This window comes from Mustela putorius, unplaced genomic scaffold, assembly GCF_011764305.1.
Source record: "Mustela putorius furo isolate JIRA1106 unplaced genomic scaffold, ASM1176430v1.1 tig00003834_pilon_pilon_pilon, whole genome shotgun sequence".
Classification (NCBI taxonomy): Eukaryota; Metazoa; Chordata; class Mammalia; order Carnivora; family Mustelidae; genus Mustela; species Mustela putorius.
Window position 1 is genome coordinate 81,727,799 of NW_025421987.1, and position 26,626 is coordinate 81,754,424.

Genomic DNA, 26,626 nt, shown 5'->3' on the forward strand with positions numbered 1-26,626 from the left:
TCATTGTTCCCATTGCTTTGTTTCCTCTTTACTGTTTTCTAATACATAATGAAAAATTCAATTTAGTTATGGGCTACATGGTTTTCATTTGGAAGGTCCAAATTGGAAGAAGTCCCATAGCTCTAGACCTAGCCTTGAAAAATTACTTACAATTATTTACACTGCAATTCCGTCAGTAATAGTTTTTCACACTCATATGCAGAACCTAATTCAGAGGCTCCTCAAGCAAGTAGTTCTATTTTTACATTTAACTCTTGAAGAGAAAGCATACTTAGCAGAAACATCTTTAAAAATGAACATGGAAATGTACGGATCATTAATCAAACAAGAATATCTACGTTTCAAGGCAGATGAATGTAGAAACCAATTTATGCCAACCCTTCTGGGGTCTTTGGATAATCTCAGTTGATTTCTTGAGTCACCATACAATACATTTGGGCACTAGAACTTAACATCCTGTGTAACATCTGTATTTTAGTGCCCAGAAGATATGCATTAGGTGTTTTAATAACTGTCTCTTAACAAGTGTTTCTCAACTAAACAGAAAGCATCTCTGCCTCTGGAAGAGGAAAGGAAAAGGCTGGAATAGTGAGAGGAAAAAGAAAGGTAACAAGCAACCTTTCATAATTCCTCCTTTTTCTACATTCCTGTAGCAACAATTAGAATTCTTTATCCAATGAACATTTATTTCATACCAACTATGTGTTCAGAGGGGAATAGGAGATTATATGAGAGACATTATCTCTGTTCTTTTGAAACTTATGGCATATTAGGAAAGACAGCAAATAACAAATATTAAAGACAAAAAGTTCTACACAGGAAAAGAAGAGAATCCTATGAGATCATCTAACAAACAAACCTAACATGGACAGTGTGGAAAGGCATCTATTAGAAAGTAATATCTAAGTTTAAAAAAGGAGGAGGAATTATCCAGACTTCAAAATCTGCTAGGGAGGCTGAAAGAAGGTTTTAAAAAATCTAAGTAACATTTGAATTTTGTAAACATTTTAACTACATATCCTTAATCCAAAGAAAATAAAAATTGAAACAAATATTAAAACTTTCTTAAATTTGTTTTTAGAAGTATAACAATTCTGAAACTTTTTTGTATGTACTGTAGAAGAGAACAACAAAAAATTTTTTAAAAAAGAAGAGAACAATTAAATAAGGACATTGATGTGAGGATCCCAGGATCTCACTGCAAAAAGGAAATATAAATGGAATAGGGTAATAAAGAAAGAGCTCTATGGAATGGGACTGAAATGGGAAGTCTCAGTATATAAATGTGTGTGTGTATGTTTGTGTGTGTGTTAATAGGGGGTGAGAATGTGTTTTCTAGCTTTCTTTGCCAAAGGAAGCAATGAAATCTATCAGCAAGGGGCACAACTAGCATACAAGTCTCTATTTCTAAATATCTTTCCACACGAATAGCATTCAAACATCCTTGGAAAATAAAGAAGTGCTCCAAAAAATGGGGGCATGATAAACCAGGAATCACTTTAAAGAAGCCCCCACTGGCCACATCTAGAGAAATTTAAACATAAAACTAAAGACAATAATTCACTGAATAAAACAAGAATCCATGACTCCATAATGCTGATCAGATAGATAAATGATAGATAGATAGATAGATAGATAGACAGATATAGGTAGATAGGATAGATATAGATAGATGAATGAGAAGGAAAAGTTCCTTAGATAGACTACCAGCTAACAGGAACAATGGATTTAGAAAATTATGATTTTTACATTAATAATATATACAAAAAATTGATTCAGACAGAATTAAAAACTGCTAAATATAAAGATTTTGAAGGTATAGCTAACTGAAAAGAGCAAGAAGCAGCACAGGATCTTGCATCTGGTAAAATTTTTATATATTTGTAAATATGAAAATATGTATTTATAAAACTCAAAGTTATCTGTCAAAAGAAAATCCTCCAAAAGAACCACTTGGTTTTCATCCATGAGCTGACACAGAAGGAATGTGCCTCTCTTCACATGCCACACTTCAGTGCAATCCCAATTGCCAAGTACCAAGCATGACCATTTGTTCTGTTACACAATATAGGCACAGAGCCCAGGGCCTCTGAGCTTTTCAAGGGCTTACTAAACACTAGAGACATGAAAAATATACATGCATCAGTTTCAAAATATGAAAAGAAGCAAATCTAAATCTATAAATGTTTAAATATTTAAATAAATTATAACATGTCAATTTCATTCTTAGAATTTGCAAACCTTGTCTTTATATTAGAAAACAATTTTTAGGTTAGACTTCTTATTCCATTAATATTTCCTAATATATATAATTATTGTGAAGAAATAAAAACTGATTTTATTTAAATAAATTATTTAAAACTCTTACTGTCTTCTACCACTTTCTGTAGAGTTGTACGTGTAATGATATATCAATTAAGCCAGGTGAGGTAGCATGGATGAATGAACATTTCAATCATGCACAGCTAAGTCAGTAGAGAATACAATATCTCTAACAGCCAAGAATTTTCCAAGCAGGCAGGCCCCGATTTAACCCCCAATTTTAATATACTCTCCAAAATTATTACCTTATCCTTTGCTGCATAAAGTCCCTCCAAAAGCCTAAGATCTCCAGATTGGAGAAGGAGAGGTTCCTGTGATTTCACCTCTGATTATTAATTATCTAATTATTAATTTTTTAATTTTCATTTTAATTTCTTGTTATAATAACATTATCATGATACAGGATTTAGTTACTAAGGTAGCAAGAAAGGTCATTGTGTAGCTTATTCTTAATTAAACGTTTTCCTCCATTTAGTCAAAATTCAGCTGTGTTCTTGGTTCACCCTTCCTGTGATGGCAAAAACACTACAGTTTTCAGCTTCCTTCTTATTTTGTGTGCTATTAACAGATTTTAATTTTATTTCCTATTAACAGATATTTCTAAACTATATACTTTTTCTTGAATTTGTTAATAATGAATTTAATTTTACCTATGAAGTCTTGATACTCTTCTTTGATGCAATAGATACCCTTTTTGATTAATTTTGCCATTTGATAGGAGTAGTCACATAACTTCAAAATCAGTAATGTTTTTCAAATCTTACTGGTAAAATTATATTTAATATTGTATATAAGTATACACTGATATTTTGATATAATGTATGTTTGGCTTTCTAAATAAGAGTGACTAGCGGGGCACCTGGGTGGCTCAGGGGGTTAAAGCCTTTGCCTTCAGCTAGGGTCATGATCCCAGGGTCCTGGGATTGAGCCCCACGTCGGGCTCTCTCTGCCTCTCTCTCTGCCTTCTCCTCTCTCTCTCTGCCTGCCTCTCTGCCTACTTGTGATCTCTGTCAAATAAATAAATAAAATCTTTAAAAAAAAAAAAAAAAGAGTGACTAGAGCCTATGAAGGTCTTTAAATGGCCCTGAAGCTAAGAAGTGAGCTAGAGAGTTCACACATTTATTCAATAATTAGTTGAGAATCTATCACATTCCATAAATTCTGTTAAGGTGCTATGGGACATACAAATAACTATAAAGTACTATTTATGTCTGTTAGGAACTAACAATATAGCTGGGGAGTATGCAAGTGACTAATTGTTCACCGATCTTTGCTCTCATTCTTTGGCATATCACCAAGCTACTATTAGAGTTTTCCTACAGTTAGAGCATGGGACTGACTTCGTCTGTCTAGTCAAATGGGGATAGAAGTGACGCATACCACCACCATTAAAACCTCATGTAAATATCCTTACTCTCTCTCCACTTTGTAAAAAATGCTGCTTAAACAATATAGAAGTTCAACGTGCTAGGAATAATTTCAGTTTGGAAGCGTAAAATGAGGGATGGTCATTCTAACAGGGAATAGTACCTAAGCCAATTGCCGATGGACTGTCACAATCCCCAACCACACAAATTTTCCTTTTCTTTTTGTTTTTGTACTCTTTTCTTTGAATGTGCACATTCCCATTTCATTTTTCTTTTTAGAAAAATGAAAATTTTCTTTTAGACTTAGTTCATTTTTCCTTTTAGACTTAGTTTTTCAAGTGTACATGTACCATCCTTTATAGTGCACATTTTATCTACCACTTTAGGCTTAGTTAGCTTTTAAAATTTATAATCCTCTTTTTATGCATACAATGTTATTCTGTTAATACATATTGTTTCCATTTCCATTTAATCTCAACTATTAAAGCAAGTCCTCCTGGATCAATGAAATTTTGTTCATATGTATTGTTTGAGTTATTTTATGTATTTAAAAGACAAGCATTTATTTAACATTAACTCTCTACCGTGCATCAATCTAAGGGAGAGGTATGTTATAGGAATTAATTTAATAGTTAAGGATGTAAGGTTCTAGGGCACATTTATTTGAGTTTAAATCTCTGCTCTACTACTTACTATGTGACCTTGGATGAATTATTTAAAGTGGAAATGATACCTGTCTGCTCCACAGAATTGATATATGTCTTCAATGAAATAATATATATGAATAGTAATACTAATTATACATGGTTATAATATAAAATATATCTGTATTTTATTTATTTTTTTTAGATTTTTATTTATTTATTTATTTGACAGAGAGAGATCACAAGTAGGCAGAGAGGCAGGCAGAGAGAGAGAGAGGAGGAGGAAGCAGACTCCCTGCTGAGCAGAGAGCCCAATGCGGGACTCGATCCCAGGAACCTGAGATTATGACCTGAGCCGAAGGCAGAGGCTTAGCCCACTGAGCCACCCAGGCGCCCATATCTGTATTTTAAAAACCCTGCTCACAAGAAGGCCAGCATCTAGTATAGCCCTATAATTGGTCATAATCAATAAAACATCATTACTCCTATTTCTTGACTAAATATTATATCTAAATCTTTATAAAGCTCTCTGTAATATTATACTCTTAGAGCAAATCAACAAAGTTGAAATGATTTTTTTCATACACAATTTATTTTAAATCTGTAATTTTGTAAAATTTTTTGTAGCGCTGGTCTATTGTATTATTTTTCTTCCCGATGACATTGTGATTTTAAGTGAAGAATTGCAGTGGATGACATTTTTATCATTGTTTTGCTTTTTCATAGATAATAAAAATGGTAGGCATAGACAGATTAATATTAGAGTGTGCTTAAATTATGATGAAAAATTCTCAAGTTGTCTCCCTGGCTTCTTTCAATCCATCCTTCACCCTGCCTTCTTGGTCTATAAATAGGCAAGTCTAATCACATGATTCCCCTGTTCAATCTTTCCCTCCTCAGTCATAAAATCCATGTAACTTTCAGTGGCTTCTAAGGCCTTCTGTTAGGTAATATCACTCAACTTTTTAGTCATTTTTCTCCATATTCACCCTATGCCTCAACCAGATGAAACTATTTGCAATTCCTAGAACATACAAGGTTTTTGTTCAAAATGTTTCCTCTGTCTAGAAGGCATTTTCCCTTTGTTTGCTATACACCTGCCAGGAGTATAGGACTCAACGTAAGGCTTTATTCTTCCTGTATAGTAGAATTGCTCCCTGAATTATCTGTGTCCAATTATTCCCTGTAATAATTTATCACATCCACTTGTGTTTATTATCAGTCTTGTCTACTAGACTGTTGGTTCTATGAAGGTAAGGCTAGTGGGGATTTCTCCAAGGAATGAATCCTAGTAGATCCACATAGATTATCATTTTATGGCTCTAAATTGCACCTAGTTAATCATGCTAAATATGAAATAGCAAAAGGAAGAGACTTGGTACTTAAAGGCAAGACCTTTGAATCAGACCTGGGTTCCAGATCTGCCACTTATTAACTGAATGGCCTTCACCAAATTACTTAAGATTACATAATTTTTTCATCTGTAAAATCAAGACAATATTAATAATTCATGCCTCATAGAATTTTAGGTAGGATGAAATGAGGCAATGCTTAGCACTCAATAAATATTATTATTATTCTTTATGTAGCTATGCATTTGTTTTAGAAAAGTAAGAAAGTACATATCTTGTTTAAAGATTGACATATAAACCAATTTGGAAGAGTAAAGTTGTTTCCTATTTGAAATATAACAAAGAAAAACCTAGGAATTTTCTGATAATTTTTCTAATGTAAAGGTTTTGATTTTTCTACATGGGCTTAAAGTAAGGCATATATCCCTATTGATATAAGTTTACATTATAAAATATATTCATTCAACTGATGCTAGATTTCCAGTCTACTAATTTGGTCACTTCAAGACATAATTCTTTTTTCCTCTGGCTATCTCTGCAGCTTTATCCAATGTTCCTCCAAGTGGAATGGCTGCGGTTCCCTAGATGTGATCTACCAGTCCCCCACCCAAACTTCCACAAAGCTTTTTCCTCTGCCTAGAATTACCTTTCCCTCTATAGCTAACACTCCATGTCCAGATTCAGCCTAGTAGTAATTTCAGATAGAATATTTTCTCACCACCTTCATCTTTCTTATTTTTCTGCATACTCTTATTGTAACATTTATTGCTTTTCTGATTGCTTTTCTCTTCCTAACTAGCTACCTATTCTTAGGGCCAGGGCCATAATCATATTTCCAGAGCAGCAGCCTCAACATAACTCTCACAGACTTGTTAGAAAGGCAAATTCTTGGGCCATACCCCAGATCTACAGAAAAACAAATTTGGGGTGGAGCCCAGGAATCTGTTTTCACAAGCCCACCAGGTACTTCTGATGCACACAAAAATGAAAATTAAGGCTCTACAATAATGAAAGTGAAAAATCTATAACTACACACAACAATACAGAGGAATTTAGAAATATACTGTTGAACAAAAGAAGCCAGACACAAGAAGAGTACGTCCTGTGTATGTATCTCAATTTATATGCATTGTAAAAACAGGCATAATTAATCATTGCTATTAGAGTACAGTATAAATGGCTACCCTTCATAAGTCAGACTACATAATTTGCAGGTCCCAGTACAAAAAGAAAATGCAGGGATCCTTGTTTTAAATGCAGTCTTTAAATACTTTCCACACCTCTTAACCTCTAGAACTTTTACTCTCCCAATGTCTACATTTGGACGTATTTATCTTTAGCATCAAAAATTGTCCGAGGTACATTGATACAACATGAAAAGAACCTGTAACCTTCCTTGTTCAAGGAAGAATTTGGTAGAAATTAGTAAGAGCTCAAGAAATGGCAAATCCAATTTTATTGGAAAAAAACAGAGTATCAAGCAATTTATCCAGAAATACATTAAATACAGGCAGCCCCTTGATTTTTTGCTATTACAGCATAATATATTATTATACAGGGCTTAATAAACTTAGTCTTGTCTTTCTTGTGCCAGACATCTAGGACAAACAGAAGCTTCAAGAACTGGAATCCTGAATGTGAAAAGTTAGCAAGAAATACAGCCCTGTTTCCAGTAGAAAATATGTCAGTAATCAGTAATATCTAGAAAACAGGTTTTGTGAGGGAGATGATGGAAAACCACATAAACACAGGCACCATGTAAGGGTAAAAGAAGATGCCAAAGGGATCAAAAAGGACATGAATCAGCTTCTTCTACCTTATATTTTTGTACAAGGCCTTTCTGTATTTAAGCATCCTAATATGCCCCAGGCTCAAAGGGTAAATTACTTTTGAAGCTATAAACATAGACAGCTGTTTGCATTTGAGAGAAACCTGACACACAGCAATCTGACATATTTTTCTGAGACTGGTGTTGCTTCAGGGGAATAAAAAAGATGCTATATTTGTGAGAATTAAGAACACTTCAGTCTCTTTTGAACAGGCAGCTCTAGTTTGGTGTCTTTTGGGGCAAGGTAGGGAGAACCTTCATATTCCCTGAAATATAAAGTGTATTAATAATAGGAAGTATATAGTCTCTTGGATGGTCCTTAAGGCCCTTAATTAAGTAACATAGTTTGTTCAGAAAAGACATATGACTGGAAAGTAATAACTATATTTTTCATCCTAATGTAATAAAAATATGACCATTAAGTCCTACAGTTTAGAAACATTGCTTATATTATCTCATGAGATATATTGTCCACTGACATAACTCAATGACATCTTTCTTCATCATTGTCATCATAATTATCAATCAAGTGGTACTTACTACAAATACAATTGTTCCCTAAAGAAGACGCCAGTCTACATAGACACACACATTTCAGGTATTTTAAAACAAACTTTGGACAACCAAATCAGTTTATGCCAATAGTTGCAAAAATACAATGTCATGATCCCTGCCCTTTTCAAACCGTGAAGGTAAGATACTAGAATTCTAACAAATGGATGGAATTCTGTGAAAAAGAACTCCTCAGTAAAATGAAAGCATCATGTCTCAATTTTCATGGCTACAATAATTCTCTCCTTTAGTAAAAACAAAACAAAACAAAAAACCTCTTTAAAATACTAATTCAGTGTTTTTACAGTACTGGGTATATAGGATTAATTCAATAAATCTCCAAAAGTCCTTTGCACATCTAGTGACAAACTCATAATTATTTGTACTTTAATGTTCAATTTATTAAAATCATGTATCTGATAAACAAAACTTTGGAAACCAATTTTTCTTGAGCATTTAAACACTGATTACAATTTGATTGTTTTTGTACAAAACTGCAACTACAATTTACCATAACTGATTCTTTGAGTATATCAAAACACACACAAATGTAATAATTACAAAATGTGTTACTAAGTATACAATTAAACTTATTATAAAATATCAATACATGGTTTAGTTCATTTATTCACCTTATGTTTTTAGAGCTTCTTATTGTACTTATTGTAATAACTTCCCTGAGTTTTGGCTTTCCAGGTTTGCTACAGCTTCCCTGGAATTGGCATGGTATTCTTGTACCCAGAATAGAGTACAAGTTTTTTGTTTTTTGTTTTTTAAGATTTTATTTGACAGAGAGAAAGATCACAAGTAGGCAGAGGCAGGCAGAGATGGGGGGGAAGCAGACTCCCTGCTGAGCAGAGAACCCCATGTGGGGCTCGATCTCAGGACCCTGGGATAATGACCCAAGCCAAAGGCAGAGGCTTTAACCCACTGAGCCACCCAGGCGCCCCAGAGTACAAGTTTTTAAATGATTGTTTAAGGGACTTGTTTTCTTCTTTCAAGGTGTTTTTCAACTCTAAACTTTAAAAATCCATATCTTTCACATAGGTTTTACTTTTGAACAACTTGGTTGTCTTTCACTAAAAGGTGTTTTTTTTTTAAATTTTTTTTTAAAGATTTTATTTATTTATTTGACAGAGAGAAATGACAAGTAGATGGAGAGGCAGGCAGAGAGAGAGAGAGGGAAGCAGGCTCCCTGCCGAGCAGAGAGCCCGAAGCGGAACTCGATCCCAGGACCCTGAGATCATGACCCGAGCCGAAGGCAGCGGCTTAACCCACTGAGCCACCCAGGCGCCCCAAAAGGTGTTTTTTTAAAAAAATTTTATTGTGAAAATTTCACACAAAAAATGTAGCAAGTACAAGCAAACTTTCACATAGTCACTCCCTATCTTCAGCATCCATCATTATTTTGCCACAATTATTTCATCTGTTCCCTTCCTCTCTTTTTCTTGAATATTTTAAAGCAAATACAAGATACAATGTCATTTCCTCTTTAACTACTTCAACATGCATCTAAAACGGGGGTGGGGTAATATCGCCTCAATGTTATCTTCACAGTTAACAAAATAATAATTCTTTGCTATGGTCAATTTCCAGCCCATATTCAAATTATCTACTATTTCATTTTATTAAGTTTTTTCAAATAAGTACCTAAACAAATCCACTCACTGTATTTTTTAGGTCTTTTAAGTTGTTTTTAAGTCTCTCTGAATCTAGAATAGTATCTTTTTATTTTCATTACTCTGATTTGTTGGAGAAACCAGTGAATTGTCCTCTAAAACATCTGCAACATGTATGTGTTTGATTGCTTTCTTGCTCAAGAACTGGCTGGTTCCTTATCTTCAGATATTTCCTATTGATTACAAAATGGTACTACAGGCTTTAAAGAACTGGCTGGTTCCTTATTTTCAGGTATTTCCTGTTGATTACAAAATGGTACGAAAGGCTTTATTTGGCTCACATTCAATATTTAGGGGAAGAGGCTTAAGAACACTACATAGAAGGTGTAGACTCCTTAACATCCCACCACATGTGAAGGCATATCGGTTATTTCACTCTTAATAGTGCTGCGATTAATCAGTGTGTGTAAGGGATTGGCCAGCTTAATTTCCTTTGTTGTAAAGTTCTCTATCAACATTCGCCTGATAGTTCTAGCATTTGAGCCCTGCTTCAATAATATATTTCATTAGTGTTTGCAAACTAGTGATTCTAGAATTCTTTTATCCTTCTGTATTAATTAGCGAGAATACTCTAAATTCCTTTATTCACAGAACTATGCCATTGAACCAAAATAAAGTTTATAAAGAAAGTCGAGGTAAATGCTTAATTCTTTCTTTATAATTGCCAATACTTGAAGTACTGTGTTGATGTCCTGGCAACATCCAATGGCTTCCATGCGTTTTGTTTGTTTCTTTTTTTCAGTCCTCCTTCTCCTCCCTCTCCTCCTTCTCATACCATTAGGAACACAGCCTTTTTCCATTAAATATGATATAACCAAGAGCAGTCTTTGGCTAAAAGGAGTCTCCTTATGTTATCTCCTATTTCCTTTATGACCCCACTGGTCAGTCTTTGTTAGCTCCTTTGCTTCCTGGCACAATGATATATCACAGACTCATCTTGAACATTCTAACCCCACATATGAAATCAGCCATCTCCCCCAAAGAGCCCTGACTCCTTTTAGTAGAGAAATTTCAATACTACAATTTGGCATTCTGCGTGCTCATCAATTACTCCTGCATTGTCATACTTCCACACCTTTTCAGTGGACAAAGTTGGGAAATATTTGTTTTTTATAAAAGGAGATAAAGTGTCACAAATTCTGCCTAATAGTTCCAACTGAAATTTAAATTCGTAAGATTTTTACTTAACATCATTGGCTCTTTCTCAATCTCTCTCTCTCTGAAAATCTTGATTCCTAACATTAACATAATTATTTGTTTTTTCCTATAATATAAACTTATAAGTATATGCATATATCTAAAATAACATCACTGATACTATTACCAACAATAAAAATCTTGACTGTAGATTAAGATGTCTTTGTATTTCACAATCTATGATCAAAATGCTGCATTTAAGGTTAGTGCAATAATCATTTTCTTTGGATGGTTATGTTAAAAGATATACTTTAAAATTCTCACTTGGCAAGATTTATTATAATCCACTGTCCTGTCCCAGGATACTGAATTATGTTGTTAACATTATTAAAGTTCTATATACTTAACATTATTATTTTTATTAGTAGGGCCAGCTGAAGTATCTCCCAGGAGACTGGGATTGTGTGAGCCTCAGCTCTTAGTTCTCTTCTTTAGTTCATGAGGCTAATTTATCATCTTGAACACACAGTTAAGCCCTGTTCCTCCTTAGTTATTGTTGTGATCACTGATGCTGATTCACAGCTCAATTCCCTTCCTGGCTGGTTATTTTGTGTGACCACTAGTACTAATTAGTCCTTGGTGTAACTGCTAATTTTGCTAGAGATATACTCATAGTTCCCTACGTTTATATGGAGTCAAATACCTATCTATGCTTTATTAGCATATGTACATTAAGTAGAAGTAACAACACACCCAAATATATTATCATTAGCGTTCCCTTGTTTCTTTAAATAAAAATTAAATATGCCTTATTGCATTCAGTCTTCTTCTTTGTTTTGTTACAACTATGTTTTGCATACTTTATATTATTATAAACTCCTGGCCCAATACAGATTCAACTTATTCAAATTGATCACAATTATCATCATTATTATTGTGATGCTTATATTATCACAACTTTGTCCTTTTAGCATTGCCACAACATCTTTTAAAATGTACTTGGTTTCTAGCGACAACAATTTTTTCCCTATTTAAATTGCTCTTGCCTAAAACCTGGAATAAGCTATCCTAAAATCTTGGTTCCTTTTAGAGGAGAATAGTTGTACAATCTCTGCCCCACACTTTCCCCTTTGGTTTACTATTCTAGTTACCGCTAGCACCCTTTCTGAAATGCTAGCTTTCTGCTCCTCTGTTCCTAAGGCTTTGCCTGGCAGCTGGGTTCTAATTTCTGATTGGCAGGCTGGAAGTTCCAGGGAAGTGGCACCACCTGGGAGCCGCACTCAACTAATGATTCATGAATATTGGATATAAATACTCCCAACTCCATCATCCACAGGAGGGATAATTCTGAGGCTTGAGTTTCACATTAATTCCGAGTTCCAAGTTACCAGCAATTATAACATGCAAGGTATATATCTTCTATCAGCTTCATTCCCTTCCCTATCTCATTTTTTAATTCCTCTCTTTGCACTGGAATGTTTTGCCTCAATGTCTGCTTCTGGAGCAAGCTAGATTACATAAGAAGGATCAAAACATGATCCTGGAGTGCTGACAGTGGGCAAAAAAGTCCTGCAGCTGGAGCTGCAGTGACACAAGCTGGAAGCTTCATGTCCTTTTTCACTGATTAACCATGATTTTATTTTTCAGATGAAACGATTATGCTGCTAAACTCTACCTTTATTAAAGGATATGATTTCACTGACTGTTAAGACTTTTTTCTGCTTTAACAAAGGGCTGTTAATAAATGTCTGATGATGGCAATGCACAAGAGTGATAGAGATGAGCTCTGTGTTCTAAAGAACTGAACCTTTTCAAAGAATTCATTTAGATTCTACTAGTATTTATGAGGGATTTATGTGTCAACCACTAGGCTAAGAGCTAGGAATGAAAAAGTACAAAAGCTGACATTAGTAAATAAATTAAATATTTGCCTGTCAGAAATTTGAAGAATTAAAAAGGCCATGCTTTGACATTTATAGTCCTATAAAGGTCATATTTTCACACAAAAATGATTCTTTTGTATTAAAGAAAATAGGACAGTCATATGAGACAAAGACATGGTATTTTTTCCATACTTAAGGAAAATTTGTGGTAAGAGACTTTCTTGCCCTGCCTCAAATCATTTTAAAATCCTCATTAACCTTAGAAAAAATATTTTTTTACACAAGATGTTAAATTGAATTCATAATTAATAGCAATACAATAGAAGCAATACTTCTGTTAGCATTTAAATCCTATCAAAGTGTCTTCTCTGTTTGAGGGTTCTGTATTTTAAAGACCACTGACAAGCAAGTTTTAGATTTAGATTAGACTGAATTGTATGGTATACAAAGCAACTTTAAATTCAACACTGAGGTATTTAAAAATATATATCTGTGCTTATTATTTAATTATAAGAAAAAAACACATTTCTATTAGCTTATTTCTAATCAGCCATGCATAATTCACTAAAAAAAATAATCAAAATGAAATGTCAGACTAGGAGAAAGTCCTGGTTTTCCTATCTTAGGTCTTAAACTTCTTTTTATATTTATAACGAATTCTTCTAATTATTGGAATCTTCTGTGGTGGTTATTTTTCAGGAAAACATCACTTATTGCTGAAATGCATTAATTCCTGTTCCTTCCCTATTCCCAAGAGATACTCTTCTTACTTTATTCCCTTATCATTTCAGTACTTTGGGAAATAATATATGCCAGTAACGATTTAGAATTATCTTATATCCCCCTCCCAAAGATGATGCTTAAACATGCCAGTTTAAATAAATTTGACTGATGTATTTGGCAATAGCAACAAATTCATGTGCCACTGCATGGACTGATTTCACCAGAAAATATAGTGCATACTTGTGTTTTCATGCCACTAGTCAGCATTAAAAAGTGGTAAAATCTTGTTTTTTGTTTTTGTTGTTCTCATTTTTCACAGTGATATTCATGGGCCTATACCTAGTGTCCTGGTAAATACATGGGCTTGATATTAACATATTCAATACAAAAATGTAGAAACAGGAGAGGCATAGAGGAGACATTTTACTATTTATCAGGATTTTGAGTACCCATGCCTCATTTTTTTTTTAACATTTACTATTTTTCCTTTAACATTACTTATTTTTTCTTAAATAAAAGTAATTTTTTAGAGCAGTTTTATGTTCACATCAAAACTAGGTGGAAGGTATAGGCATTTCTCATTTACTCCCTGCCTCCACACATATACAGCCTCTGCAATTATCAACAACACTCACCAGAGTGGTATACTTGTTGCAAGTGATAAACGTACAGACAGACACATCATTATCATCATCACCCAGACTCTATAATTTACATTAGATTTCACTCTTGGTGTTGTCTATTCTATGGGTTTGGACAAATTTATAATGCCTTCAGAATGTCATATAGTTGGAATCATTCAGTAGGTAGCCTTTATAGACTGGCTTCTTTCAGGTAGTAATATGCATTTAAGTTTCCTCCATGTCCTTTTATGACTTAACAGCTCATTTATTTTTAGTATTGAATAATATTCCGTTGTCTCGAGGGAACGTACCTACTGAAGGCCATGTTCATTGCTTCCGAGTTCTGACAATTATGAAGAAAGCTGCTATAAACATCTGAACATAGGTTTTTGTGTGAGTATGTTTTCAGCTCCTTTGGATAAATATCAAGGAGTATGACTGCTAGATCATATGGTAAGAAACTGCCAAACTTCTTCCAAAGTGGCTAAAACATTTTGCATTTCCACCAGCAATGAATGACAGTCCCTGTTACTCCACACTCTTCTCAGTATTTGGTGTCATCAGTGTTGTGAATTTTGGCCATATTCTAATAGGTGTGTAGTGGTATCTCACTGTTGTCTTAATTTGTATTACCAGATGACATATAATATGGGACATCTCTTCATATTCTTATTTGCCATACGTATATCTTCTTTGGTGAGGAGTATATTAAAGAATTTGGCCCATTTTTTAACCAGGTTATTTTCTTACTATTGAGCTTTAAGGGTTCTTTGTGTGTGTGTGTGTGTGTGTGTATATATATATATATATATATATATATATATATATATATATATTTTAAGAGTTTACCTATTTATTTGAAAGATGGAGATCACAAGTAGGCAGAAAGGCAGGCAGAGAGAGAGGAAGGGAAGGAGGTTCCCCGCTGAGCAGGGAGACCAACTCGGGGCTCGATCCCAGGACCCTGGGATCATGACCCGAGCAGAAGGCAGAGGTTTTAACCCACTGAGCCACCCAGGTGCCCCTCTTTGTATATTTTAGATAATAGTCCTTTATTAGATGTGTCTTGCAAATATTTCCTCCCAGTTTGTGTCTTGTCTCTTCATTCTCTTCATAGGGTCTTTTGCAGAGCAGAAGATTTTTAATATTATTCAAATTATCAATTCTTTCTTTCATGGAGTATGCCCTTAGTTTTTTCATTTGACTAAAGTCACCACCAAACTCAAGATCATCTAGATTTTCTCCTATGTTATCTTCTAAGAGCTTTATAGTTTTGTGTTTTACATTTAGGTCCATGATCCATTTTTGAACTAATTGTTGTGAAGAATGTAAGGTCAGTGTCGAAATTCATTTTTTTGTATATGAATGTCCAGTTGTTCCTGCACCATTTGTTGAAAAGACAGTTTATGCTCCATTTTACCTTTATTCCTTTGTTAAAGATCAGTTGACTGTATCTTTAATGACCTTCTTTTGAACTCTCTATAGTCTATTCTAATGATTTCTTTGTCTATTCTTTCACCAATACCATACTATCTTGATTACTATAGTTTTCTAGTAAGTTGGAAGTCAGGTAGTGTCAGTCTTCCAATTTTGTTCTTCTCCTTCAACACTGCATTGGCTATTCTGGGTCTTTCACATCTCCATATAAACTTCAGAATCAGTTTGCTGATATGCAGAAAATAACTTACTGAGATTTTTCCTGGGATTGTGTGGAATCTATAGATCAAGTTGGAAAAAACTAATATTTTGACAATATTGAGTCTTCTCTCCAGGAAGATGGAATATCTTCCCATTTATGCAATTCTCTTGATTTCTTTCGTTAGTTTGTAGTTTTATTCATAGAGATCTCATCCATATTTTGTTAAACTTATTTCCAAGTATTTCATTTTTGAGGGTGCTAATGTAAATAGCATTGTTTTTAATTTCAAATTCTACATAGAAGAATTTGTTCGTTTTTGGTACATTGGAAAACAATCAACTTTTATATATTAACTTTGTATCCCACAACCTTGCTATAATTATTATTAGCTCTAGGAGGGTTTTTGTTTTTTTTGGTTTTTGGGGTTTTTTTTTTTTTTGTAGTCAATTGTTTTGTATTTTCTACATAGACAATCATATGACCTGTGAACAATGATAGTTTTATTCTTCCTTCCCAAACTATCTCCCTTTTATTTCTTTTTCTTGCCTTACTGCATTAGCTAGGATTCCTTATTACTTCATCTATCCTTTCTCCTTTCTAAAGATCAATTTGGTGAGAAGAGAATTGGACTTCTTTAGACTTTTGATAAGAGAAGAAAAATCTAAAATTTCATTTCAGATCTGAAAAAATTTTTTGAAGTTCTTTTTCTCCAAAAATATTTCTAAGAACATATTAGACAGAAACTTAAACTGAGACCAAGCTATAATACAAATTAGAGTAAGTAGATGAATGCTGAACACAAGTCTGTTGAATACATCTATGAATCTAGAACTTTAGGGATAGTAAATATATAGTTTGCAGGCTGTCACTTCTCCATTCTGAACTCCTGGCAGACACTGCTAATCAAACTCATCACTCTCACCTGTTAGGCCAGGCTTCTTGCACAATCTTCCTAGCAGCACTATTCCTATCTCAAGGTCGGCTCACGGAATAAAATTATTTACCATCCCTGAAGTATAATATATATAGTTTGTAAAATAAATAGATTTTTCTTAATTCTCAGGATGTACTTCAGCCAGAGTAAGATGGAACGTGAAAGAATTATAAAAGTTGTTACTTTTTCCCCCCTAGCTTCTAAAATTATGCAGATAGCTGCAGCTTTTGCATAAATCAGAGTTTCTTCTATCCTAATGATGATGATAACTAATTATATATATGTGTATATATATATACACATATATAAAGAAACCAGATAAATTGCTTTTATTAATAATCAATGACCATATGTCTATGGTAATGACCATAAATAATGTTATCTCAAGCCGAGTTTAAATCTTTGGACACTGCAAGATGCTCAACATCATTAATCATTACAGAAATGAAAATCAAAACTACAGTGAGATATCACCTTGCATCTGTCAGAATGGCTAGAATCAAAAAGACAAGAAATAACAAGTGTTGGTGAGGATGTAGAGAAAAAGGAACCCTTCTGTACTGTCAGTGCAGTGGGAATGCAAATTGGTGCAGCCACTGTGGAAAACAGTACGGAACTTCTTCAAAAAAACTTAAAAACAGAAATACCATATGATCCAGTAACTCCATTAGTGGGTATTTACCCAAAGAAAATTAAAACACTAGTTCAAGAAGATATACATACCCTTATGTTTATTACAGCTTTATTTATAATAGCCAAGATATGAAACAACATGTGTCCATCTATAGATGAATGGGTAAAGAAAATATAGTATATAGAAATAGTGTAATATTACTCAGCCATAAAAAAAGAATGAGATCTTGCCACTTGTGACAACAGGATAAACCTAGAGGGTATTAAATTAAGTGAAATAAATCTGACAAAATAATATAAGTACTGTATGGTTTCACCTATATGTGGAATCTAAAAAATAAAACAAAAAAACAAACAAAAAGGATAAATAGACCCATAAATACAGAGAACAAATGGTTGGTTGCCAGATGGGATAAGAGTGGCAGGATGGGAAAAAGGGTAAAGAAATAATGGGAGATACAGACTTCCAGTTGTGACTTATGAATAAGTCATGAGGATAAAAGGTACATCATAGGGAATGGTATAATAGCATTGTATGGTAACATGGTAACTACACTTGTGGTGAGCACAGCATAATGGATAGAAATGTCAAATAACTAGTTGTACACCAGAAACTTATGTAACATTATGTATGAACAATACTTCAATGAAAAAAAAAATATCTGGGTACTGTAGATCATTCTGAGCAGAGCTAAAATGATGTTCCCATTTTTCTTCTCAGGTTTCTATGGAAACACTTTTTGAGATGAAGTTTGCCAGAAGAAAATATTTTATTTTTAAGTAAAATGATAACAAGTATTTTTTAATCTATGCAAAACAAAAATTCTTTATAGATGTCTGAACTCAAGCTAAAATGTGATTTCATTATTTGTCTCCCAAGACAACCAAATCATAGAACCAACACTACTTAGAGTTTCCAAGTATGCATGTGAGAAGAAAATTATGCCTTATTCTTTAGTTCAGGAAATGTATTATTTGTTATACTTATGAAACCATTTTATATTCTCATGCAAAATCCAAGATAATACACATTTTAAGGCATGACAAATTTAACAGATGCTGATAAAATTTTCAATTCAATTAAGTTTTAATGGGTCTTTAATGTGAACTCTGTCTTTAATAAAAATAAAACATAACATAAACATACACACATGCCCACAAACAGCTGTCTATCCTTGCTATAAAATAAGGGCTTCTTCTAAGGGTATAAATGGAGCACCTATGTAAAGTAGGCTTGTTCTCTTTTAAAAAAAAAAAATGCACTTTCAGAATAAAGAACTTATTTTTATTCAAAATTTTACTTCCTAGAATTTTAAAAGTGAACTAAGAACTCTGTGTCTACATTATGCATGGTGTTTATATATTTTTAAATATTAATCCTGGCCAGTATCAGCCTTGGTCTGTTCTCCCTAAAGAGATCTTGTTGGTCAGTCTACAAGCAGCATTCCTCTACTCTTCTGATCATTTTTCTTGTCTTTTTTGTGAGATCCATTTACTATACTTGTATATAATATCCCAGATGCAAATGGACAATTGTTTTATCCTAGAATTAGGGCAACTTACCAGATACTCTTTTTTGTTAAGAAAACAAAAAAGGAGTGTCTGGTAAGAGACACAGAGGCCTGCATCTACATTATTATGTCTAACATTGAAAATGTCTGTAACTGATCAATCAAGAACAGCAGAATAATTTCATTACTTAAATATTTTAAAGTATACCAGAGGGACACAGATAGATGCCCAGAAGATGGCTACCTTTTAGGTAGGATCAGAAAGAGGAGTTGAGTCAGAAACAGCTATTATTATAAGCTTCTTAGTAGTACTGTACTATTTAGACTAGGTCCATATATTGTTTTGCTAATAACTTTTTAAAAATATGGATAAAAATATATGTTTATAAAAATAAAAAAATTAAAATTCAAAAAAAAAAAAAAATATTGGAAAATTAAAAGTAGGGAGGAAACTCATCTGGTATTTAACAAACAGATATGTTAGGATATATGTCCATTGACCAGGATATTTAATTCATAAATAACACAAGGTCAAATGCAAAATGGGTATTTACATTGTCCTCCTCCTCTCATTTACTTTTTATCTCTTAATTTGAAAATGTTGAATAAAACAAGTTTTCTCAAGAAGAAATCTTACTATATCTTTCTCTATGCAGAAAAATATTCACCTATTCCTCCTCTGGGAATTTGTCCCAAGCCATCTTTCATAGCAAACATTTGTCATTCACCTTGAAATCCTATGGTAATTCATTTTCCATAAATCCATTTGAGTCCTCAGAAAACTCTAAAAAAACTCCTTATGGCTGTATTTATTTAAGTTTGTACATAAAATATTCCTCCCAATTGGTCATACTTATTTAAATTCTTTTAAACTAATCCTCACTATAGACCCTACCATCTTGCTCAATGACACACAGCTGTCTTTCCTTCATCATTTTTGTTCAGTAAGAATGCTTCTTCTCTCATTTGCCTGTATGATATCCTACCTCATCTGTCTGCTCTCTTTGCAGCCAGGTCTTCTCTGACTCTGGTCTGACTTCTGTGCACACTTTCAAAGTCTCTGTGCCCAGATCACTGACCTAGAGCTCCTGTGACAATGTCTTCAGTCCTCTGCTGAGGGCTGTGCCTCTGGATAATGTAAACTGTCACCATCCATTGTAACATCACAATAGGTAGCAAAAAAGAATCAAAATAAATTAACCTCAGCTGCTATGTGCTGCAGTACATTGTCTAGAAGTTGTTCCTAATTCCTTCTTTTCATAAAGTTAAGACAGCATGACACCAACAGAACAAACCCCTTCACCTTCATCCCTACAACTAAAAATACATCTCCCAAATGGAGGTTTAAAAGTGACAAACTTTTTTTCATCTGGGATGGTTGACATTTTTAAGACATAATAACTAGTTCTGAAAATTTCAAACATGAGATGAGAGGTCAAAGTCCTTTATAAAATAACAATTCTTATTATAGAAGCAATATGATAATATATGAGATGTATATGTAATACAATACTGTTATGTAATATATGAGAAATATATTGAGAAAATGTAATATATGAGAAGCAGATTTACAAAATCAATTAGGTGTTGTTTTTTTTTAAAGATTTTATTTATTTATTTGACAGAGAGAGATCACAAGTAGGCAGAAAGGCACACAGAGAGAGAGAGGAGGAAGCAGGCTCCCTGCCGAGCAGAGAGCCCGATGCGGGACTCAATCCCAGGACCCTGATATCGTGACCTGAGCTGAAGGCAGCAGCTTAACCCACTGAGCCACCCAGACCCCCAATTAGGTGCTTTTTGCAGTACAAAAAGCTTTCATCATCTGAAAATTTTTACCATAAAAATTTTAGAAAATGAGTTTCCAGACATTCAAGATTTTTTTCTCTTCATAGATCATTTACTATTTGACTTCTTTGACCAAGAGGAAAAGACAGATACTTTTAAGCCTAGCCTATTCTATTGTGAACTATTGCCAGCTAAAGACATTTAAAAAAACATGATGCCACTATCAAATTTATGCAAAATTTTCAAAATATAACTTATTGTATAAAGCATACATTCACATATATGTCCAAAAGCAGGTAACTAGTCTTTTTTTCCTCTTCTTTCCTCCTTTTTCCTTTTCCTTTAAAAAAAATTTTTTGTTTTTGCTTTATTTTTTGAGACAACATATAAAACTTCAGGACTATTACATAAAATCTAGACTCCTTGCTTCTCCTCAGAAAAACCCGAGGATCTGGCAACTCACACTTCCACTGGCAACAAGCAGCTAGAGTTGAAGAGCTAAGTTTTCTTTCATGTGCAGCATGAATACCCTATGTCATAAAGGCCCCATTCACACACTATTGCATACCACATCCAGCCAAATCCACACATTTAAATTACCTGCTTAATGTCTATAGGCATTTGTTTGATTTTGTGAATATTTAGTTTCTTAAATAAACTAGTTACAGTACTCATTAGTTAATTATGGTACCCATAAATGATGATCTTAATAGTTACAGGAAGTCTCAATAGTTATAAGATATTCTATTTAATGGCTAGTTTTCATGAATAAAATAATCTTACATTTAAATTAATAGTGATAGAAATAGGGCTCTTCTGTGGAATAAAAATACATTTTAAAAAATTGAGCTTTTTTTCATTTTATTTCTTTTTTAAAAAATTGAGCTTTTGTGTAACTCAGTTGAAAACTGAAACCAGACAAACAGTGATTTTTCTTGTTTTGCTACTAATTTGATATAATATATATTAGTCTTCTCAGGCTGCATAACAAATTATCATAAACTTGGTGTCTTAAAATGACAAGAGATTTATTTTCTCATAATTGTGGAGACTAGAAGTCTGAAATCGAAACACTGGCAGGGCTATGCTCCCTGGAAACCTGTACAAGAGAATCCTTCCTTTCTGCTTCCATCTCCTGGTATTCTTTGGTTTGTGGCAACAGAATTCCGGTCTCTGACTTCATGTTCGCATGATCTTCCCTTCACTCTGTCTGTGTTCTGTGCCCTTTTTTCCCACAGGGACACCAGTCATTGGATTTAGAACTGACTCTAAATCCATATCATGTCACTTTGAGATCCTTAACTTGATTGTAACTGCAAAGATCTTATTTCCAAATAGGGTCACATTTATAGATATGGAGAGAGGGAGGAAGGGGTTAGAATTTGAACATTCCTTTTTCTGAGGTATAAAATTAAACTCACTACATTCGAATTTTTCACAGATTCAAATAAATCTGTGGCCCAGTTTGGTTTAAGTATTTAAGCTCTAGTCATTTTCCAATTTAAATTCACATGTTTAATAAAGTCAGACTATGAAAATAAAGTTTTCCTTTGGTTTCAAAACTAGGATCTCTGCTGAACCATAATTAGTTGCATCTAATGAGCCAGTTCTAAGCTACAAGACTAAATGGAGGTAAAGGAAGTCTTACAATATAAGCCACTTTTAAAATCCAAGAGTAGTTAACCGCTTTTCTTTCTTTGACTAGGGATTTTCAAGATCGGTGCACGGCCCCTGCGATGGATGCTGGAACAGGCTAATGCCACTTCGATTTTGTAAGAACCAACTTCTTAAGCTTCCGGGAATTTTGAAAACTAGTAGTAGCTTGAAATTGGCCATAGTGGGAGTGTTTACATCACAAAATTTGGCAAATGCTACAAATCAAGTGCCTTCCTCCCCAGAGAGCCTGCTGTTACCAACACACCACTGCCTGCGCCTTATCAAGTGGTTCAAAGGTGGTTTGGCAGTTTCATAAATGTGAAATGCAAGATTAATTTTTTAAGGTTTTATTTATTTATTTATTCATTTATTTGTGAAGGAGATAGAGGGAGATACAAGCAAGGAGTGGGGGGAGGAGCAGAGGGAGAGGGAGAAGCAGACCACCAGCTGAGCAGGGAGCTTGATGTGGGGCTCAATCCCAGGATCCTGAGATCATGACCTGAGCCAAAGGCAGACATGGGGCTCAATCACAAGACCCCCAAATCATGACCTGAGCTGAAGGCAGAAGCTTAACCAACTAAGCCACCCAGGCTTAGTCATTACCATCCCACAAATATTGCTGCTTCTTAATCATCATTTCCTCAAATGATGTTCAGGAGCAACAAGGATCACTCCCGTCAAAGCTACCTCCTCATTGACTCAATATTGAAGGAAGTGATTCAGATTTCAAATATGTTCTAATTGATTCAATAAACTTTTATTGTACATGATAGGCACTGACTGGTGGGGTTGGGAATATATCAGTAATGAAGCAGACAAAATTATCTGCTTCATTTTGCTGTGTGTGTTGGTGGGGAGGAGGACAGACAATAAACCAAATAAACTGAATTTCATAGTTGATATTTGATAGTTTTTGTCCTACAGAAATAACAAGTTCATACAGTTCAACTTAATATTTTTTAAAAAAAGATAAACACCATAGATATAAATAAAGCAGGGCAGAGGGAGAGGGAGTTTTGTAATGAGAGAGGGTTAAGGTAAGTGCACTGGGAGGTGAGGGAAGGTTTCACTAGTATGACTTTCTCAGTGAGCTGTGCAGAGAAAGTGGCAGGACAGGATGACTTTACCCACTAAATAATGCTAGCCGTTGAAAGGACACATGAGATTTTGAAAAGATAAGCAAGATAAAAGGATTTCTTCATGAACTGATAGATGGTTTCTTTATTTCAAGTGATTTGCTCCAGCTCTGTGCCTCAAAGATAAATCCTGTATCTTAAACAGTCTGAGATTATCACTTTATGGCCAAAACACAAAATTTTGATATTGAGATTGAGAATATCAGGATTTTTCTCTTTCTTTCTTTCTTTGAGAAAGAGAGGCAGGTGAAGGAGCAGAGGGAAGAGGAGAGAGAGAATCCTAAGTAGGCTCCACACCCAGTGGAGAGCCCAGTGCCAGGCTCTGGTGAGTGCCAACCCTGAGATCATGACCTGAGTCAAAATCTAGAGTTGGATGCTCAATGAACTGAGCCCCCAGGCACCCCAGAGGATATCAGGATTTCTTTTTCTTTTCTTTTCTCTCTTTTTTTTTTTTTTTTAAGATTTTAATTATTTATTTGACAGAGAGAGAGAGATCTCAAGTAGGCAGAGAGGCAGGCAGGGTGGTTAGGGGGAAGCAGGCTCCTTGCTGAGCAGAGAGCCTGATGTGGGGCTCAATCCCAGGACCCTGAGAGCATGACCTGTGCCTAAGGCAGAGGCTTAACCCACTGAGCCACCCAGGTGCCCCATCAGGATTTCTTAAAACAAGTGGTGGGATAGGAAACTTGGCTGCCAAGAGTTCAACACTTGCCAGAGAAAGAAATTAGGCTTATTTGTAATCTGAACCAAAATCTTGCAACAGAATATGGGTTATACTTTTAAAGGTAAGCATTATCTAAAGAACAAATTAGAAAACCATCGGCTATCTCTCCCAAGTTGAAGCTTTTAGGATTAGTGTACATTAACCTTGCCTACTTAGCATCCTTCGGAATAGTCAAAGTAGACTTCAGTGGAAAATTTCTTCATATTTTTGGATCCATATGCAGTCTGAAAATCTGAAACTATTATGACAGTGCCAACAAACACTTGCTGCCATTTCCAAGAACCTATAATTATGACAAAAGAATTTCTAATTTAGTAGAAATAAAGATAAAATAAAGGAACCAACTGCATATAGAACATGATATATAGCTACAGCCTTCATAGAATAAATACATCCAAGTAAAATGTTACAAACAGCATCATCCCTCTCACAGGTATGATAAAGGGTTTATACACCAAAGTGTAAGACTGAGTCCCATTTAACTAGCTGCATGGCCTTGAACAAGTTACCTAACCTTTCCATGCCTCAATTTCCATTTGGGAAAAATCATTATAATGCCAATCTTGTAAGAGTTAATGTGACTATCATATGGGTTAATGTATGTAAAAAAAAAACCTTAGTGCCTGGTATAAAGTAAAGTACCTTAGTGCCTGATCTTGCAGTAAAGGCTTTACAAGTAGTAAGATTCCTCAGGTTGTGATGATTTGATGGATTTGGAGACCTAACAACAAATGAGAAGCACTATGTGTATACAAAAATCAATTATAGTTTGAAAACTATGCAGATCATTTAGTCCGGTATATCAACATCCTTCTAAAGCCTAATGTGATCAGTCAAGCCTAAAGAAAATAAAAGGGTTAAGAAAACTTTATCATATAAAAATAAAATAAAGTGCTTAAAAATACTTGTTCTCTTCTTTGCCTCTTTCTTCCCTTTTACCCTCATGGACCCTTCTCATCTGCTTAATAAGTAAGCCCCTTTGTCATGTCCTGAAATGTTTATAAACTCCAACTCGTTAAGTCAAAGTTTATACTGTTTTATTAAGGGCTCATTTAGATCTTTACTGCTTTATGGGAATTCAAATAAGTTTTCTTCACAAGATAATGGCAATCCATTAAAATCGGGCTTTGCTTTCATTTTGTAACACATATCTGAAAGATTTTGCTTTAATTAATAAATCTCAGACATGAAATGCAGTAAGGTGTAGGGAAGAGAACAATAGAATCAAGCAATCTATGCCTGAATTCTGGTATTGAACTTTAGACCTCAGTGAAAATAAGCAAGTCACTGAAGCTTTTAAAGTTTCCCTTTCCATATCAAGAAAAACAGGGATAATAATTTTGAAAAAAAAATAAGATTATAATTTGTAAACTGATAATACTATACATAAGATTAGGGACACTTTCACGTTTTGTGAGTCTTATACATATTGGGAGCCTTCTCAAGAAAAAATATAGTATCATAAATACAAAATTAGATACAAAAGTAAATGCTAGTTTAGAATAACAAAATAAGTCACAACAAATTATAAATGTTAAGATACTGACAAATACAAGAGTGATGAAATCCAGCAATATAGCATAACATTTTTATTAATTAACTACCTGACAAGCAGTTAGAATAGGCTTTTTGTACATTTTTGGTTGCATACTCTTTAAATACCTCTTGAATACGATAATGATTTTATAATATAATTATTCTGTAGTGACTAAGAAAACAACTTCCTCTAACATGATTGATTGAAATTTTATTAAAGTAACTGAGAATGGTTTCTTTTAGCTTTACAACTTGTTTTTGGTCATGTCATATATATTTTTTGAGTTATTGTAATATAACCTCTATCAAATACCTTTCCTGTGTATGTTCTATGATTTCAGAGCATTTCATGTTTTCCTATCTAGGGACTAACCTAACATACTCATTGACTTAGTGATACCCATTAAGCTGTTTGTCCTATAATTGTTATCTTCATCAGTTTCAGAACTCAGATCAAATTAAAATATTAAAATATTTTCCAAAGTGTCCATTTGATGCATTCCTTTTCATTAGTTGGGCTATGAAAACAAGCAAAAGCCTAATTCACTGTTTTTACTCCAAATGTATCCTGAAGTTAATTCCTATGGTGGGGTGACAAGCAATAACTTTATTATATAAGAGAGTAACTGCTAATCCCATAAATATAGTCCACAAAATACAAACTAAACTCAACTTCTCTTTAGTTGGATCCCAAAAATAACTGGCCACTTCGCTGTTTCCTAATACAAAAAGTGTAACAGATAAGAAGTCAGAGTAAAAAGAGACAGCAGTCTTGACCAAGTCTTGACCAATTGCAGTTAAAATATTTCATTTTGGAAAAGTTTACCAAACTCCTGACTTTGTGAACAGTTACATAGAGGTATTGGGCTCCTCCCAAGATTTTGGAAAGCTCCCAAGCTGATGACATGTAAGCTTCATTAGCTTCATAGCAAATCTGTCTCTGAAGTTTCAACTCATTTACCCAC

The 26,626-nt window shown here is 34.0% G+C and overlaps 1 long non-coding RNA gene across 1 annotated transcript in view; it reads right to left on the reverse strand.

Annotated features, from left to right (window-relative positions):
- LOC101687447 overlaps positions 1–19,917 on the reverse strand; it is a 106,101-nt gene extending 86,184 nt beyond the window's left edge. The window contains exon 1 of the long non-coding RNA XR_201438.2: positions 19,814–19,917. This is a non-coding gene — a long non-coding RNA (uncharacterized LOC101687447). The remainder of the gene's footprint in view (positions 1–19,813) is intronic.
- Positions 19,918–26,626: the final 6,709 nt, after the last annotated feature.